This window comes from Haliotis cracherodii, unplaced genomic scaffold, assembly GCF_022045235.1.
Source record: "Haliotis cracherodii isolate W230 unplaced genomic scaffold, xgHalCrac1.p SCAF_18, whole genome shotgun sequence".
NCBI lineage: Eukaryota > Metazoa > Mollusca > Gastropoda > Lepetellida > Haliotidae > Haliotis > Haliotis cracherodii.
Genome location: NW_027266273.1, coordinates 9,792,232 through 9,809,335, shown reverse-complemented (window position 1 = coordinate 9,809,335; position 17,104 = coordinate 9,792,232). Strand labels below are relative to the sequence as shown.

The 17,104-nt window shown below is 39.9% G+C and overlaps 1 protein-coding gene across 6 annotated transcripts in view; it reads left to right on the top strand.

The window, feature by feature from the left end:
* Nucleotides 1-4,461: 4,461 nt before the first annotated feature.
* LOC139465757 (diacylglycerol kinase beta-like) overlaps nucleotides 4,462-17,104 on the top strand; it is a 109,702-nt gene continuing 97,059 nt past the window's right edge. For 4 of the 6 annotated variants that reach the window (XM_071247625.1, XM_071247623.1, XM_071247624.1 and 1 more), the window contains exon 1: nucleotides 10,900-10,998. The gene's annotated coding sequence lies outside the window, so the exon portion shown is untranslated. Of the gene's footprint in view, nucleotides 4,549-10,899; nucleotides 11,003-17,104 lie in introns of those variants that run through there. The other 2 variants (XM_071247621.1, XM_071247619.1) reach the window with 2 other exon arrangements.

Sequence of the window (17,104 nt, the reverse complement as noted above, 5' to 3'; positions counted from 1 at the left end):
CCGGGATTCGAACCCACAATCATAGGTTTCTGGCGTGTCGAAGGGACGCAACTCTGCACAGCGAATCGCGGCGCCTTACACGACTGGGCCACCCGTGCCCCCAATTTCTTTAAGATAATATCAGACCTGACAGCACTTTTAAGAAGTTTTATGTAACTGGGTACTTGCGCAATATAGATCCATATATGTTTTTGTATGTATGAAACACAAATAAATGGGCTCCGTGTGTGTGGCGATGCGAACCCATGTTCTCAGTGTGAACCATGAAGCAACACTTCGTCCAACTATACGTGCAACGTTCTGTTCCTAAATATGTTGGACTGTGTTAATGGAGTTGGTTGCTAACTATTGTCATCACAACCCCTCCGAGGTCCACACACTTCTGCCAACGAACCCGAGTCCGGGACCCCACGGGTGTACAAGGCTTCCTCCCGGTGGTGTTAAAAGTCCGCCAATTCAGAATTGACGTCATCGCCAATTGGATAATGCTTGCCAAGGCAGTTCTTTCTTCAAGTTCGGGAAGTTCGGGCGTTCAATGAGTTCAAGCCACAGTCATATACTGAATCCATAGTGACAAACGACTTGTGCACCTTTAGTGAATTTTCAACGACTTTGGCCTTGATGTTATCACACAGTTGCCTAGATTAGCTTAATATTGGCCATTGTTGTTATGACCTTTCGGGGGTAGTCCACCTGTAGTATTCCTTTAGAATATCCGGGGCGGTCGTGGAGCCTAGTGGTTCAAGCGTTCGCTCGTCACGCCGAAGACCCGGGTTCGATTCCCGACATGGGTACAATGTGTGAAGCCCATTTCTGGTGTCCCCATCACCTTGCCAGCTTATGGAGCAGATTTTGCCTTCTTCGAAGGAGGAGACGTAAGATGTTTCCACTGCTTTGACTGTTCAGTCTCTGACATAGTGATGATCTCAAGACTTGTCCACGGCTACACATCGCTAAACAAAATCTGTCCGCTTCAAAACGACGTTAATTCTCACGAAGGATGAAGGACTTTCTGGACAGGAGTCAGAAGCCTTAGAATCCAGCATGCCGAAACATTTGTCATGCCTATCAGTGCCGTAGCCCGCCGGGGGGCAGGGAGGGCAGTTGTCCCCCTGGATTTTTTTATATAGAAAACAGTTTTATTTGAATCATGAAAATACATGTTGGGGACAAGTGATACTTGTACAAATATTTGACCCCCCTGTCAAAAAAGAGTTAACTACGGCCTTGTCTATTTCATTCCTTAGAATGTTCGCAACTCTCTCATGAGTGAGTGAGTGAGTATGGTTTTACGCCGCTTTTAGCAATATTCCAGCAATATCACGGCAGGGGACACCAGAAAGGGGCTTCACACATTGTACCCATGTCGGGAATCGAACCCGGGTCTTCGGCGTGACGAGCGAACGCTTTAACCACCAGGCTACCCGACCGCCCCGCAACTCCCTCATGAGAGATGCCTGCTATATTGGCTATGTGGCGTGTGTTGAGTTGTCGATCATCCATTATCATATCATGTATTTTATCAAGTGTTGGCAGTTGAAGGCCTTCCTGACATTGGACAATCGTCGAGGGTCTCCCTTCCCCACTTGAACCCCGCTGCTCGCGTGATAACAATTTCAAAGGAAGGAGTACCATCCCCTAGCGTTGACCATGTATGGCTTTTGGTGTTAGCCCTTTCAGTTGTAGAGGGGGCACGGGTGGCGCCGCGATTCGCTGTGCAGAGTTGCGTCCCTTCGGCACGCCAGAAACCTATGATTGTGGGTTCGAATCCCGGTTCGCCCCGATTATGTTTCAAGGTTTGTCAGCACCATACCCGTGCTCGTGGGTTTCACAGAAGCGGTAAACGTCTGAGACCTGCATCACTTCGGGCTTTCCTCCCACATTAAGCTGACACGCCGTGATATAACTTGAATACTGTTAAAAGCGGCGTTAAACCCAACTGACTCACTCACTCACTCACTTCAGTTGTAGATACTAGATGACAGCGCGGTAGTCAATCTTATTTTTTCATCAAGACAGGAGCGGTCGGGTAGCCTAGTGGTTCAAGCTTTCGCTCGTCACGCCGAAGACCCGGGTTCGATTCCCGACATGGGTACAATGTGTGAAGCCCATTTCTGGTGTCCCCCGCCGTGATATTGCTGGAATATTGCTAAAAGCGGCGTAAAACCATACTCACTCACTCACTTCATCAAGACAGAATACCTTGTTACTTTGATGCCTGCAGAAATATGCTGTCTGGTTGCGTATTTAGTTCAAATGTTGCCTGTAAGCGTGGGAAGTACTGTACTTAATACTTGCAAACTGTTGAGGATGTAACAAACATCCTTCGTAGTTAGGTCTGCGCACTTTTTTAAACCTCGTAGCAAATTGCATTGTGTATTATACAAACACATTGCGTCATTAAAGAATAAGTTGTGGTATGTCTTAAAAGATAGATAGATAAATGGATTGACCGATATGGGTAGACCGGGCTCATATCAGAATGCACTTTAATTCTGCATCTTGTTGTTTCAGTTGCGATTGCTTATTTTTTCCTCTCTTCAATTGCGAGCACAGATATATATCGAGATATTTGAATGATTGTATTTGTCCCACAATAATTTTGTGGAAGAGAAGTGAAATACTAGACTAGAATCGGGTGTGACGTTCCTGATTCCTAAAATATATATGCTGTATAAACATATCTGGGTTGCCCGCATTGAGAACCCGGTTTCGCCGGTGCTGAGATTAGACAATGAATCGCACGTAAAAGACTTGCAATGGCCGCCTTGAATCATCCTTATGAACAGGTCATAATGAATGATGACATAAAAATATCGATTGCATTCCGTTAGATAAGAATGTATCCATTATGTTAAGATATATATATATATTTAATGACTACTTAGAACCAGACATGCAAGATAGACAAGCCTAAAGCCCGTGGCACGCCTAGTTCAGTTGGAATAGACCAGCTACTGACAACGCCCATTCACTAGGCGCGGTCCACGCCGTGATACAGCATTCGGAAGGGCCACTTGGATGTACAATACATGGAAGCTCAATAATGGACTTAAAGTTAGGGTTTATCTTAATGTCAATTTGAGTACTTGTGCATGATGACGATGATGATGAATTCAATTAGTTTGCTGTTTAACGCCGCGCTCGGAATTATTCCAGCTATATTTACGGCGGTCTGTAAATAATCGAGTCTGGACCAGACAATACAGTGATTGACATCATGAGCATATATCCACGCAATTGGGATACGATAACATGCATCAAGCAAGTCAGCGAGCCTGACCACCCGGTCCCGTTAGTCGCCTCTTACGACAAGCATAGTCGCCTTTTACGGCAAGCGTAGTAGTAGTAGTAGTAGTAGTAGTAGTAGTAGTAGTAGTAGTAGTAGTAAAATCAAGTAGTAAAAACCCGACCTACTAAATCCAACATACTGAAACTCCAGCTCAGTATAGTTCAAACGGTCCTCAATATAACGATGGGCAGACATTGCGCAACAAAAAGAGATATATGTTCCCCAAAAGATAAATGATAAACGGATAGCATTTGTCCTTTTTCCATGACAGTGTCGTCATAACCTTATCTCTCAGAGATCTCCACTATGGCTAACGCGCATGGTCGACAAATACAAGTCGAGCTGATCAAATATCCCCACAATGAGGAAGTACATGAGACCTACAGATACGAGCTCAATGCTCCGGGTCGGGTCTTGTGTTGACCTGTACCTGGCACAGCTATAGCTGGTCGTATCGATCTTGAAGCAAGTGAGAACATTATTTGTTTTCTCTTTCTTATATGCATCTGAAATTAGACTCCGATCCTAACATCGAGGGTTCGAATCACAGATTAACCAAAGTTATTATTCTGGGTGTGTCGGCGCAATACCCGTGAGGCCAATGTCTAAAACCGGCGTTACGTGCGCACACACATTTTGATATGCCATAATAATACTGAAAATATTTAAACTCACGTCACTCACTCACTATGTCACTACTTTAATTTTTTAAGATGCACACTGACCCAACTGCAGAAAGAAACACTGCAGAATTTATTTATTTATTTATTTATTTATTTATTTATTTATTTATTTATTTATTTATTTATTTATTTATTTATTTATTTATTTATTTATTTATTTATTTATTTATTTATTTTCTGTTTCACTGCAACAATATCTAATACATTAAATATTTATATTTCAGGTATAAATGGTGTAATATATTTAGGAAGTAACGTTTCAGAAAAAAAGTTACTCGTTCTGTTGCCACTATACTGATAACACAATCAAGCCGTCAACAATGTTCCACCAGGACATTTTTTAATTTAAAATAAAACTAGATTGATTTTTTTAGACCTTATCTTGTATACACAACGGGTTTGTTTCTATTGGCTGAGTGCACCGGGAATACCACACGTATACAGCCATGGCCCGAATACACGTCATACATTCAGAATAATCTTGACAGGGAATCAAGCCAACCCAGTGATTACTCTTTTTGTGGCAAAGGCAGACGCGATATGAAAGTGCCGGCCTACCTGTACACCATGCGGGTAAGTGTTTGAGGTGGTGTTTGTTTTCAAGTCTATTTGGTATGTCGTTGTCTTTTGTATTACTTCCATGATTCACTTGGAAATATTTAACAGCGTTATTAGCGATGTGTGGACAATGACAGATTTCAGAAAGCTTACATGACACAACATGTACTGCTTTTCATTGACAAGAAGAAGGGCCACCATTTAATACCTTGGGGGAGAGGGACTGGCACTGACGCAGGATAATGTATTCGGTCACTGCTTCAAAACACGTAATTTTGTGAAAGCTTACTTTATTTTTTTGAAAGCACATTTTAATGGACTTCCCGCTTTTAACTTTTGGGGTAATTCATGGGGACAAAATATTTTTATAAAATAATTCCAATGAAGTCAGTCCAAGAGAGATCGCACATGGTTCATTAACATTGAGGTAGAAATGTGAATATGAAATTTATACAATTAAAGCGCTATTTATCCTTTGGAGTATTTTTTTATTGTCAATTTAGTTAATCTGTCCTATTTTTTAAACGGAAGAAAATTAATTTCATTTGAGCTAGAAATGGCCCCGTTAAATACGGTTTATTTTGTCTGGGAGTAATGTAGACTAACATCTAGTCTCTGAAATGAACACATTTCACAGGTAAAGAAAAGTTCTTAAATTATCTTCATAATAAAAAGGAGCCAAAAGATTTTTGTTCATTTTCAGAAACTGCTGAAACAGCAGTAATCAAGACTTGCCAAATATTATAGACTTGCATGGACTGTATTGGATATATTTGTTTCGGGGTCTGTATGACAGACTATGAGTAATGGTTCGTTCACGGCTATTCTCGTGCTTTAAAGCCTACGAGAGTCGCTGTACCTAGTTGGAGGCATTGTCAATGCGACGTTACATTTTAACTCACATACCCTACAAGCGCCCCTAAAATATCTTAAAATGGTAATTTTCTCAAAAGAAATCTGATTTTGTTTAATAATGCGCTATTATTGAGACTGCGCCTGTGCAGTATAGTGATGACAGTCATGTACAGACTCCAGCTAATGGGAGGGTCACACCTCATATATAATCATGCATATAGACGTTATTAAATGCGCGTGCTGTATAGTACATGCTTTTACGAAGCAGAAATACAACAAACATAAACACCATTTTGCTCGAATCAGTATTAAATCACTCTTGGTTTCTTGACCACATTTTAGTGATTAGATGCAGTGAAAAGGCAGTGTCCTCTAAAGAAAAAGTAACTGAAGCTATGCTGACAGTGTCAACACCTTTATGACGTCATTACACTTTGCGTCAACAGTGACCACTTTATCGCGTCACAGTCGTGTTGGCATTACGTCATCAACGCTGTAGGGCCCATGAAACCATTTTTACATATTTTTATATTACCGGTATATAGGTTAATAAGATTCATGTCAACATGCTTAGAACGAATGAGTGAGTGAATGAGCTTACTTTGGGGCGAGTGAGTTAAAATTTAACGTCGCATCGGCATTATTTCAACCTTATGGCGAAAGCTTGCTTTGAAAAGTTTCTCATTTTTGCACGGCGTGTCAACTTTATGTGTAAATAAATCCCTAAAGGATGCATGAGAAACGTGAAACCAAAGAGCTGCTGGCATACAATGGTCATAGCCAAGGCGAGTCTGGGATTCGACCCGTGATCATCGGATCCTGATACGCATATAAACGGACTCAACTCAACAGCGAGTGCGCGCCTTAAACGACTGGGTCATGTCTCCTGCTCCTAACGAGAACCAATACCTTTAAGAATTATTTAATAAGATGTATTCTTTAAGGTAATATTCGATTTGAGGCGGTTGGGTAGCCTGGTGGTTAAAGTGTTAGCTCGTTACGCAGAACGTCCGGGTTCGTTTCCACACATGGGTACAATGTATGAAGCCCATTCTCAAAAACCTTTAAGAATTATTTAATAAGATATATTCTTTAATGTAATATTCGATTTGAGGCGGTTGGGTAGCCTGGTGGTTAAAGTGTTAGTTCGTTACGCCGAACGCCGGGTTCGATTCCCCACATGGGTACAATGTATGAATCCCATTTCCGTTTTCCCCGTCGTGCAATTGCTGGAATATTGTTTCATAAACTAATATTCATTCACAAATATAGATTTATGTTCGCAAGAGGAAGTGACGTTCTCCAGCACACGGGTGTTCCAATGTGTCAAGATTCGCGAAAGAGGCTACGTCACTGTCACCAGTACCTCTTTATCACATCAGTCTATACTGATCACATAGTTTTGTCAATTGATAGAAAAGATATATTAGACATACCATGATGTATGTCACATTATAATTGAACGGGCGACAGAAATATGTTATGAGAACTATTGAGAATAGTATGGAACATATATTGGCACTGACAGATATATTGCTTATGTGAGTCACTGATTGCCTTTTGTGTTTTGGAAATTGACATATATACAACTCCCCTTGTGATAGGAATATTTTTATCTTTCCGTGATACACAAAAATGATTCTCATAATATATCAAGTGTATTTGAAATAGAACAACATATCTGATTATTCCTATCAAAATATGAGCAGTATATCAAAACCATACAATTGCATTAATGCTTGAAGTGATTGTGACACTCGTGCATGATAATACCATTTTGAACAGTTCGTAATTATGATTAACGATAATGAGTGATGATTATAATTAATATTTGAATAATTATGCATGTGCGTGGCTATAACATGTGAATGGCATTGTCAAAATGCGTGTCTACTTCTATTCCCTATATATAGGGGCGGTCGGGTAGCCTAGTGGTTAAAGCGTTCGCTCGTCACGCCGACGACCCGGGTTCCATTCCCGACATGGGTACAATTTTTGAAGCCCATTTCTGGTGTCCCCCGCCGTGATATTGCTGGAATAATTGCTAAAAACGGCGTAAAACCTCACTCACTCACTCTATTCCCTATAATGAGTAGAAACGGTCGTCACTTCATGTCAATTGAAATGTTATCGTGAGTAGAAGTAACTGTTAAAAAAGGCACCGTGACAATCACATGGCTATCTTGAGTATTCGAATTACTGTGTATGTTTATAATTATGAAAGCGTAGAGTCGTCAAATTTACGCAATGATTAAAGAATCGTCTTGAAATTGTGAGTTACATGATACTTGAAAAAAACATTAACAGTATATCCATGAAGCTTACTTGAACAAAGTAGCAGTGACCGAAGAGGCAGCGCCTACCATACACATATACAGAGAGAGAGAGAGAGAGAGAGAGAGAGAGAGAGAGAGAGAGAGAGAGAGAGAGAGAGAGAGAGAGAGAGAGAGAGAGAGAGAGAGAGAGAGAGAGAGAGAGGGAGACAAACACAGCATACGCGAGCACACACGCACGCACGCACGCACGCACGCATACATACATATATACATACATATGGCTAGCACGCATAATACACTCTATGACTATCATATTTGACGTAATGTTTTCATTCAAACGCGGGACAAATGCGCCCACATCACAATACGCGGTGTTAGGTGTCATTGTGCACGTGATAACATGGTGCACGGTCAAAGTAAATACCGGTCTGTAAAGAGTATTTGCTTACCTGCAATATCTATATTCGCGCAGCAGAATAGGGCGTGGGTCTATCAAATCTGTTGTCAGTGATGCGAGTGTTCGTGAATCACAGATCGGGGTGTGCGCATAATGAAGGTACGTCCTATAGGTGCAGCTTGCTGAATCACTGTGTGACGCAAGCGATAACCCATGTTTTGTTTGTTTGTTGTTTAACACCGCACTCAGCAATATTCCAATTATATGACGGCGGTCTGTAAATAATCGAATCTTGACCAGACAATCCAGTGATTGATATCATGAGCATCGATCCACGCAATTGGGATACGATGACATGCATCAACCAATTCAGTGAGTCTGAGCACCCGATCCCGTTAGGCGCTTCTTACGACAAGCATGGCCGCCTCTTACGGCAAGCATGGGTTGCTGAAGACCTATTCTACCCCGGATCTTCACGGGTTGATAACCCATGTCTACGGGGGTACTCACCGTTGTCCTTGAGTGAGTGAGTTGGGTTTAACGCCGCTTGGAACAGTATCCAGCTATATCATTGTGTGTCGCCTTAATGTTGGAAGAAACCCCGAAGTGATGCAGGTCTCAGACGTTTACCACTTTGGTGAAAACCACGAGCACGGATATGGTGTTCACAAACCTAGAAGCTTCGGGGAGAGTCGGGATTCGAACCCACGGTCACAGGTTTCTGGCGTGCCCAAGGGACGTAACTCTTCACAGCTAATTACGGTTCCTGGTTTGCCTGGTCCATACACGCTTATTCAAAGGCCGTCGTCATAAAGCTGAAAAAGTGCTGAGTGTGGCGCTTAACAACAAACAATTCATTCCTGATATAGAAGGACGGCTTAGTCTTGCAGTTAAAGGGGGCACGGGTGGCCCACTCGTCTAAGGCGCCGCCATTCACCGTGCAGAGTTGCGTCCCTTGGGCACGCCAGAAACCTATGATTGTGAGTTCGAATCCCGGTTCGCCCCAATTATGATTTTAGGTTTGTCAGCACCATACCCAGGTTTCACCAAAGTGGTAAACGTCTAAGACCTGCATCACTTCGGGCTTTCCTCCCACATAAGGCTGACACGCCGTGATATAACTGGAATACTGTTAAAAGCTCACTCACCTGCGGTTAAAGTCTGGGTTCTTTTCCCCACCTGAGAAAAAATGAAGCAGTGTTATATTCTGGACCGCTAGAACAATGCCACTAAAATACTCATTAACACAATATCTTAGTTCTCTAGGACTCATTAAAATCATATTTTAGTTCTAGAGAACTGAGATCTGATTTTAATTATATTGGTATTTACTTAACGTAGTGTATAGACAGACAATGTGATATTGATATACAATGTGGGAATAATATAAATGCGTGTTGCGTACTAAACCATAAACTGGGCCCGATCTGATTATTGTAGCATATCAATATGCTTGAATACACCCGCACATTAAGGCTAATGAACCAGAACAAATCAAGCTGATAAAATTCAATTTAATGCGAAAACAGCAGACCTTCTAAAGGTAAGTCTACTTTCAAAGTATAACGCAAATGTTCGTCCTCTTCGTTGTAATATTATATTGTTCGAGGGTATATTCTGTCACATTTTAGTTGTAAACACGACCGTATCAGATTTTCCCATATTATTTTCAATTTGTGCCGTTTGTTTTGGATATTTGAAACAACAATGTATTCCTAACTATACCCACTTACTCAACGTTCCATTTGCTATATACCTTAAAACAACACAAGCCATGGTTGAACGCACCTGTAATCCTCCCCCTTTTATCTGCTAGATTGTATATCGGAATTACATATTATATTTTTGAAAGTTTGACTTTTTACAACAAAATTATGAAGGCCCTATTACATAAATGTGTTAAAAAGAATATAAATCTTATTGAATGGAATTGAAAATTCAGTCACAATCTTGTGGCAATCTATCATACTCAAAGTCAGGAGAGTGACTATTTTGCATATATATCCCATACAAACACGTGTCATGTTGTCTCAGTGTTGAATAATGTGTGTGTAAATTGTTATGAATATTAAATAATGTAAAGTTTCGACTGGTAACATTTAAATGCAATGCCATGGGCTTTTTTTGTTGTTTTGTTCAGGAGAAAGAATACCGCGAGAGAAAAGAACTACATATATAAGAAAACAGTATATCGCGTTTCCCGCTGTTTAAAAAGCGCATGTACACATTCAATTTTCATTTGACTGGGAAACTAATTATGAAGGGCGTCTATCGCACTCCCTAATATAATGAACGTTTTGGTCAGCTATCTTTATATCAGATATATGTCAGAAACAAAGAGACACGATCACATTATTAAAAACATATTTTCTGTCCGAATGTCAAAATGTACGTTTGATAGAAATTTGTAATCAATATTCTATCATAATAAACAGTGACATGGTCAGAGAATTATGTAGAGGTGTTGTGTATGAACTATGGTGTGTATATATCTGTTTTTATCATTACAAGACGTGCTAATTTCTCACTCGGTATTGGCGTTTCTACTTAGGTGCGTATCGTTTTAATGGAATTATGATTTGCTTCACAATCTTTAACGCGCACTGTGTATTTACATAACCGATACGGCTGCAACCGTGAGTCGAATGGCTATGCAACGAAAATAGGTTACGCTAAGAAAACCCACGATCGTGCAGGATGTGTGCAAACATTTCGTGATGAAATAAGCCAAGTACAATTAAGTAATATATATGAAATTAATATCCGGTAAACATCCCTCGAACTGCCACCATTTGTAGAACAGACTATACCATGGTTGATTTTCGCGTGGGCGTAGAATCAGCTACGACAGAAGAGGAAGTGTACTCGAGCAGTGCGATCATGGCGATTGTCGAATAGGTCTCAGGATATAGACATATTAATTACTCTCCTTGACGAGTGAGTATGTTTGTTTTTTTCAACGTTATACAATGCAATTTCAAGAGGCGCATCGGCGGTGCGAAAATTGCGTTAGAATGTGCCATTATTTCGCAAATATACATAACATATGTGTGCCGATGTTGTACTACAAGGCAGTTTGTTATGGCGAACGCCTTGAAATCTCGCGTGTGGTTTTGGGCGAAAACGTATGAAGATTGGCCGGAGTGGTGACAGGCCCTATCTATGACCAGAAGCATATGTGTGTGTGTCTTTGTCGTTTTTCGACCTCTCGTGATCTTAGACTTTTCAGTAGTAGACATCAAACGAAAGCCGATGTGCTTGTCAGTGGAGTTCGCATCTCTGTGTTTTCCCTGATAACGGCGTATTTGAGATGCTAATAAATATCCATTGCTTTAGGATCGTGATTTATCATGTGGCGTTGAAATATTCATAAAACACTTGTCATAAACGTTTTAAACAATCATGCATCTCGCTAACTACTATGAGTCGATGCAGGGTGTGAATTAAATCTTATAGTCTATATCATATTTGCCTTTGTTGTCGATTGCAACAAGTGATTTCAGTAACAACTGGCCAAACTTCAGAACGATGCATAAAGTCAGACACTTTGATTCGAAAATACACGAGGTCATATTAGTGTAAATATATATATATATATTTATATATCATTAATGTTGTAAATATATGTATACATAATTTATGCGAAAGCTTGACAAACTTAGTGTCTGCTGGCTGATTAGACACTGAAATAAATATTAGAATTCAGTAAATAATTATGCTTGTATAATGTTATACAGGGTTTGACCAGTTTGACTTTCTAAGGTAACCAGTAGGACTATACTGCGTGAAAAAATTGGTGGTACCACAGAAATTTGAAGGACAAGTTCAAATATCACGTAAAGTTTCATACCGTAAATCACAGTTATTTCTTAAAATTCGATCATTCTGTTTTGCAAACTCAGACATAGTCTTGACTGTGGTACCCGGTTCTCTTCAAGTTGATACCATGTATTACGAAGTAGCAGAACAGTGTTATTTACCATTCTGTGTTGCTCTGTTTTGGTACATTGTCTTGTTTTGAGATACTGTTTATGAATTCATGGCTTTGTTGTTTGTTTGTTTGTTGTTTAACTTTGCAATCAGCAATATTCCAGCTGTATGACAGCGGTCTGAATACTCTAGTCTGGAGAAAACAATCCAGTGATTGACATCATGAACAGTTGGGATACAAATGACATGCATCAACAAAGTCAGCAACTCTGACCAGGCGATCCTCTTACGACAAGCATGGATTGCTGAAGATCAATTGTAACCCGGATCTTCACAGGTCGAATTCATATCTTCCCATGTGTGTGTGTGTGTGTGTGTGTGTGTGTGTGTGTGTGTGTGTGTGTGTGTGTGTGTGTGTGTGTGTGTGTGTGTGTGTGTGTGTGTGTGTGTGTGTGTGGATCGAGTGATGAAGCATGGTGACTTGCATGTGAGTGAGTTTATGCTTTACGTCACATCGGCAATATTTCAGCCGTATCGGGATGCATGTCATCATGTCCCAATTGCATAGGTTGATGCTCATGTCAGTCACTAGATTGTCGGGTCCAGACTCGATTATCTACAAACTGCATTCTTACAGCTGGTTCATTGCCAAGTGCGGCATTAAACAAAAAACAAACTAATTCTTATTAGCAATTAGCCGTATATCAAATCTCCGAATACCACTTTTGTAATGCAATTGGGAAATGTAGTAATATTAGTTTCTGTTTGAATTCCCACCAGTCATTATTTACAGGATACTCAAAATTGACGAATGAGCACTATTGCATATTGATATGAAATCCCAAATGTGTTTCATGGGCTAAAAAGTTAAAATTTTATCATGTTCCTCTAAACCCATTTGATGAAATGAGTTTCCACTGAGTCATCAATAATTAATGAATATCATCTGATTTATCAATTTGAAGAAGCGGGGGATAATTAGCCTCTATAATGAAATGCCAATAATAGCGGCATATATATTTTAACATTGGAGGTACAAATATGGTTGTCATGGTACTGACGTTCAGGGTATGTGTGGCACTGATGCTTCTGTCTTCTTAAAAAATATTGTCTCTGAATTTAAATATTAATGTTTGTGAATTTTGTATATGTCAATCATCTAAAGTCTGTACTCATTGTAAGGTCAAGTTATTGAAGATGCAACATTAAGTCTAAACTCTTCCCTTGGGGATGCGGGCGGTCGGGTAGCCTTGTGGTTAAAGCGTTCGCTCGTCACGCCGAAGACCCGGGTTCGATTCCCGACATGGGTACATTGTGTAAAGCCCATTTCTGGTGTCCCCCGCTGTGATATTGCTGGAATATTGCTAAAAGCGGCGTAAAACCATACTCACTCACTCACTCACCCACTCCTTTGGGGATGGTGGGTTAAATTAATCCCCTCTTATGCTTGTTTAGAGAGGAGACTTAATGGATCAGTGGTCAGTTGCGGTGACATTCGAAGCCGTGCCATCGTACACCGATGACTTTGGATTGTTGCTCAAAATATCAATCACTAGATTGTCTGGTCCAGACTTGATTATGTACAGGCCATCATCAAATAGATGCAATATTGCCAGTGCAGTGTTAAACAACAAAACAAACTAACAAATCTTTATTCACTATCATATTTATACACACTGTGAGTACTGCAGGCGTTAGAGAATGTCTGCTTGTATTATTTTGTGTTTGCTGTGCAACACAAACTGTCGTATTTCAGGAGTACTTAAACGATATATGTCATATGATATACTGGTATGCCGGGGTATTTTAGGAGTACTTAAACGATATATGTCATATGATATACCGGTATGCCGGGGTATTTCAGGAGTACTTTAACAATATATGTCATATGATATACCGGTATGCCGGGGTATTTCAGGAGTACTTTAACGATATATGTCATATGATATACGGTATGCTGGGTTTATCTGGACCTACTCAGAGGCCGATATTCGGCCCCAAGTCGGCAGCAAATGTCAGTAAATAGTCTCAAATTGGAACTAAAAATGTTCTATTCCTTGTTACAATGTATTAATATATAACTAATAACAAATTGTGTGGGTTGGAGAAGTAACCAGTATTTTGCTTAAAACAGACCAATAAATAGAAAGAAGTTTTAATGCTTTGTTTTATATTTTTGTTTTAAATGCAATCTCCAAATACCTTGGAATTTTAATTTATTCCCAATTTGTCTGCCAGGGGAGGGGCATTAGTTAAGAATCCTAGATAAGTTCCTGATATGTTATGTAATGTATGATATATACTCACCGATAAAAGAAACGCAGATACCATATATGTTGGTTAATATATGAAGAATTACACATATTCAAGAGATATTAGATTGGTTTGATGCACTTGATTTGTTTCATGCAGGATTAGCATGTAAATTTTGGATATTACATGCAGCATATTGTGATAAGAATAAGGACATTCTGTGGTAACACTTGACTGATTGTTAGTTTTGTCATTAATTGGTACAAATTGGAAACATCTCTTTTTAATGTACATACTTTTCTATGATTCTATATGTGCCGTTGTACAAAGCGATCTTGGCGCTAAGGTGATCGTAACACCCCACCTTAACATAGACTTACGACAGTCGTAGCCCTGAGGTTGTTTTGTATAACAGCACCATGGTCGTGTTTCTTTTGGCAGTGAGTATATGTTAGGTCAAACTATGGCCAATATGAAACTATACAAATATGTGCATAATATAACATACAGTTACAAAACATGAAAAAGTTTGATTATTATGACAGGTTATGTAGTCTTTTCGGCAAAGGTGAATGAGAGTAACATCGTAATGGTCTTTAAACAATGACGTCACTGCATTGCAGCCTTGTTGCATGACAACATGCAGTTAAATGTCACTGCACATTTCAAATCGTGGGAAATAGTAAACATGCATGTTTTAACATCATGAGCATCGATCTACAGAATTAGGATACAATGGCATGCATCAACCAAGTCAGTGAGTCTGACCACCCTATCAGACAAGCATGGGTTGCTGAAGAGCAATTGTAACCCAGATCTTCACCGTGGCCCAGTTGTTATATATATATATATCAATACACACTCCACTGGAATTTTCTTTTAAGAAGAATGTGTTTGACACCTGAAGATTTCATTCTAGGGCGTGTCAATGTTCCCCTTGAGTCCTAGTTTTCATGTGCCACACTTTATACAATGTAAATGTTGATAGGGCGTTGAACGGCACAGCCTGTCTCAGTTGATTGTATAATAACCACTCGTTAGATATGCCCATATGCCAAACGTGACATGTAGTATTTGTGACACAAATGGATACAACAATCACTGACAACGAGGAGCTATTTACTGGGAGATTTTAACCTATCTCTGACCCATTGTATACTCTGAATGGCCCAGTTGTGTTTGCGCTCAAGTTGGCTGTGGGCCTACATTGTAACAGGCCTAAAATGAACACTACAATCTATGATAAGGCTGTGTTTGTGAGATTCTAGGTAGATATTTTGGCTGTTTCTTTTGAAATATACACGGGGCGATGGAGTAGCCGAGTGGTTAAAGCATTTGCTCATCACACTGAAGACTCAGGTTCAATTTCCCAAAATGTGTGAAGCCCATTTCTTGTGCCATTGCTGTGATGTTGCTGGAATATTACTAAACGTGGCATAAAACCATACTCACTCACTCATAATTATACACTCGGTTGCGACTGTTGGGAAAAATAGGTATGCAGTATCCTTTGCTTGTTGAAGGAGTTGACTTAAGATTGAAGTGGTGCCCAGTTTCATTGTCAAGTGGGTAGCCTAGTGGTTAAAGCATTGATGCATGACATCGAAGCTCTGGGTTTGAATCCCCACATGGTGTCCCCTTTAGGGCTGGGACGGGTACCTCGGGTACCCGGGTCGGGTGGGTACTGAGTAGGATCTGGATACCCACATGACCACCCTGACCTGTGATAATATTGTTTAATAGCAAAAATTATCTAGAACTCTATGGTAACACTATAAGTGATAAATTCTTTCTGACTTTATATGTTTGCATAATGATAAAACATCAGTCAACTTCACTGTATGCATGACCAGATCGGTTTATAGGTGTATCTAATTTTCTTTTGACAGGAGTATGGTTAATCTATTCCCAATCGGACATGTTTTACCTATCTCTTGAGACCTACAGCGGGTACCTGGGTAGGTTCGGGTAATAGGGAGGTGGGTACCTGGGTTGTAAGTTTGGACTCGTCCCAGTCCTAGTCCTCTGTCGTGATGTTGCTTGAATATTGCCAAAAGTGGCATAAAAAGCAACACACTCACTTCTGTTGACTTATTGTTTGACTTATTGTTTGCAGCAAAATTATCCAAAATGGTGATGCAGCATTGAGCAGTAATCACTTGTTCGCTTGGTTTATGGTGTCGTCCAGACCTGTGACGATCCGGGTAGAGTATAGGGTTTCAGCAACTCAAGATTGCCGTAAAGGCGAACAGAATCAGGTGGTCAGGCTCGCTGACTTGGTTGATGCATGTCATCGTATCCCCATTGCGTAGATTGATGCTCATTAGGGCTGTTACGATTCACCCGCATATTCGGTGAATCGAACCGTAACCATTCATGAATTGAATTTGTTATTCATGGCCACTAGAGTCGAATATTTATGATATGCTATCATGTATATATACATACCCTGTACCAATGGTACCTACAAATATCCATAACAACATATTATATGCATAGATTTCTTTCAATGACAACACTCTGATAATATTTAATTTGATAGTATTGTTTTCACTGGTCATTGTCGCATTTGAGCAGATACTAGTACCTGGATAAGTACAGTATATAAATGTATAATTTATTAATAATTAACAAACCATGTCAAATAAATTATGATGTTATTGTTTCACTGAATATAATAAATACTACATAAACTGCAGACTTGTTATTGTAATTGTGAATTAATATTCGTATTGGTTACCCTATATTCGTGATATGAATCGTATTCGCCTCATAGTGTATTCGTTGCAGCCCTAATGCTCATGATGTCAATCATTGGATTGTCTTGTCCAGACTTGAGTATTTACAGACTGCGGTCATA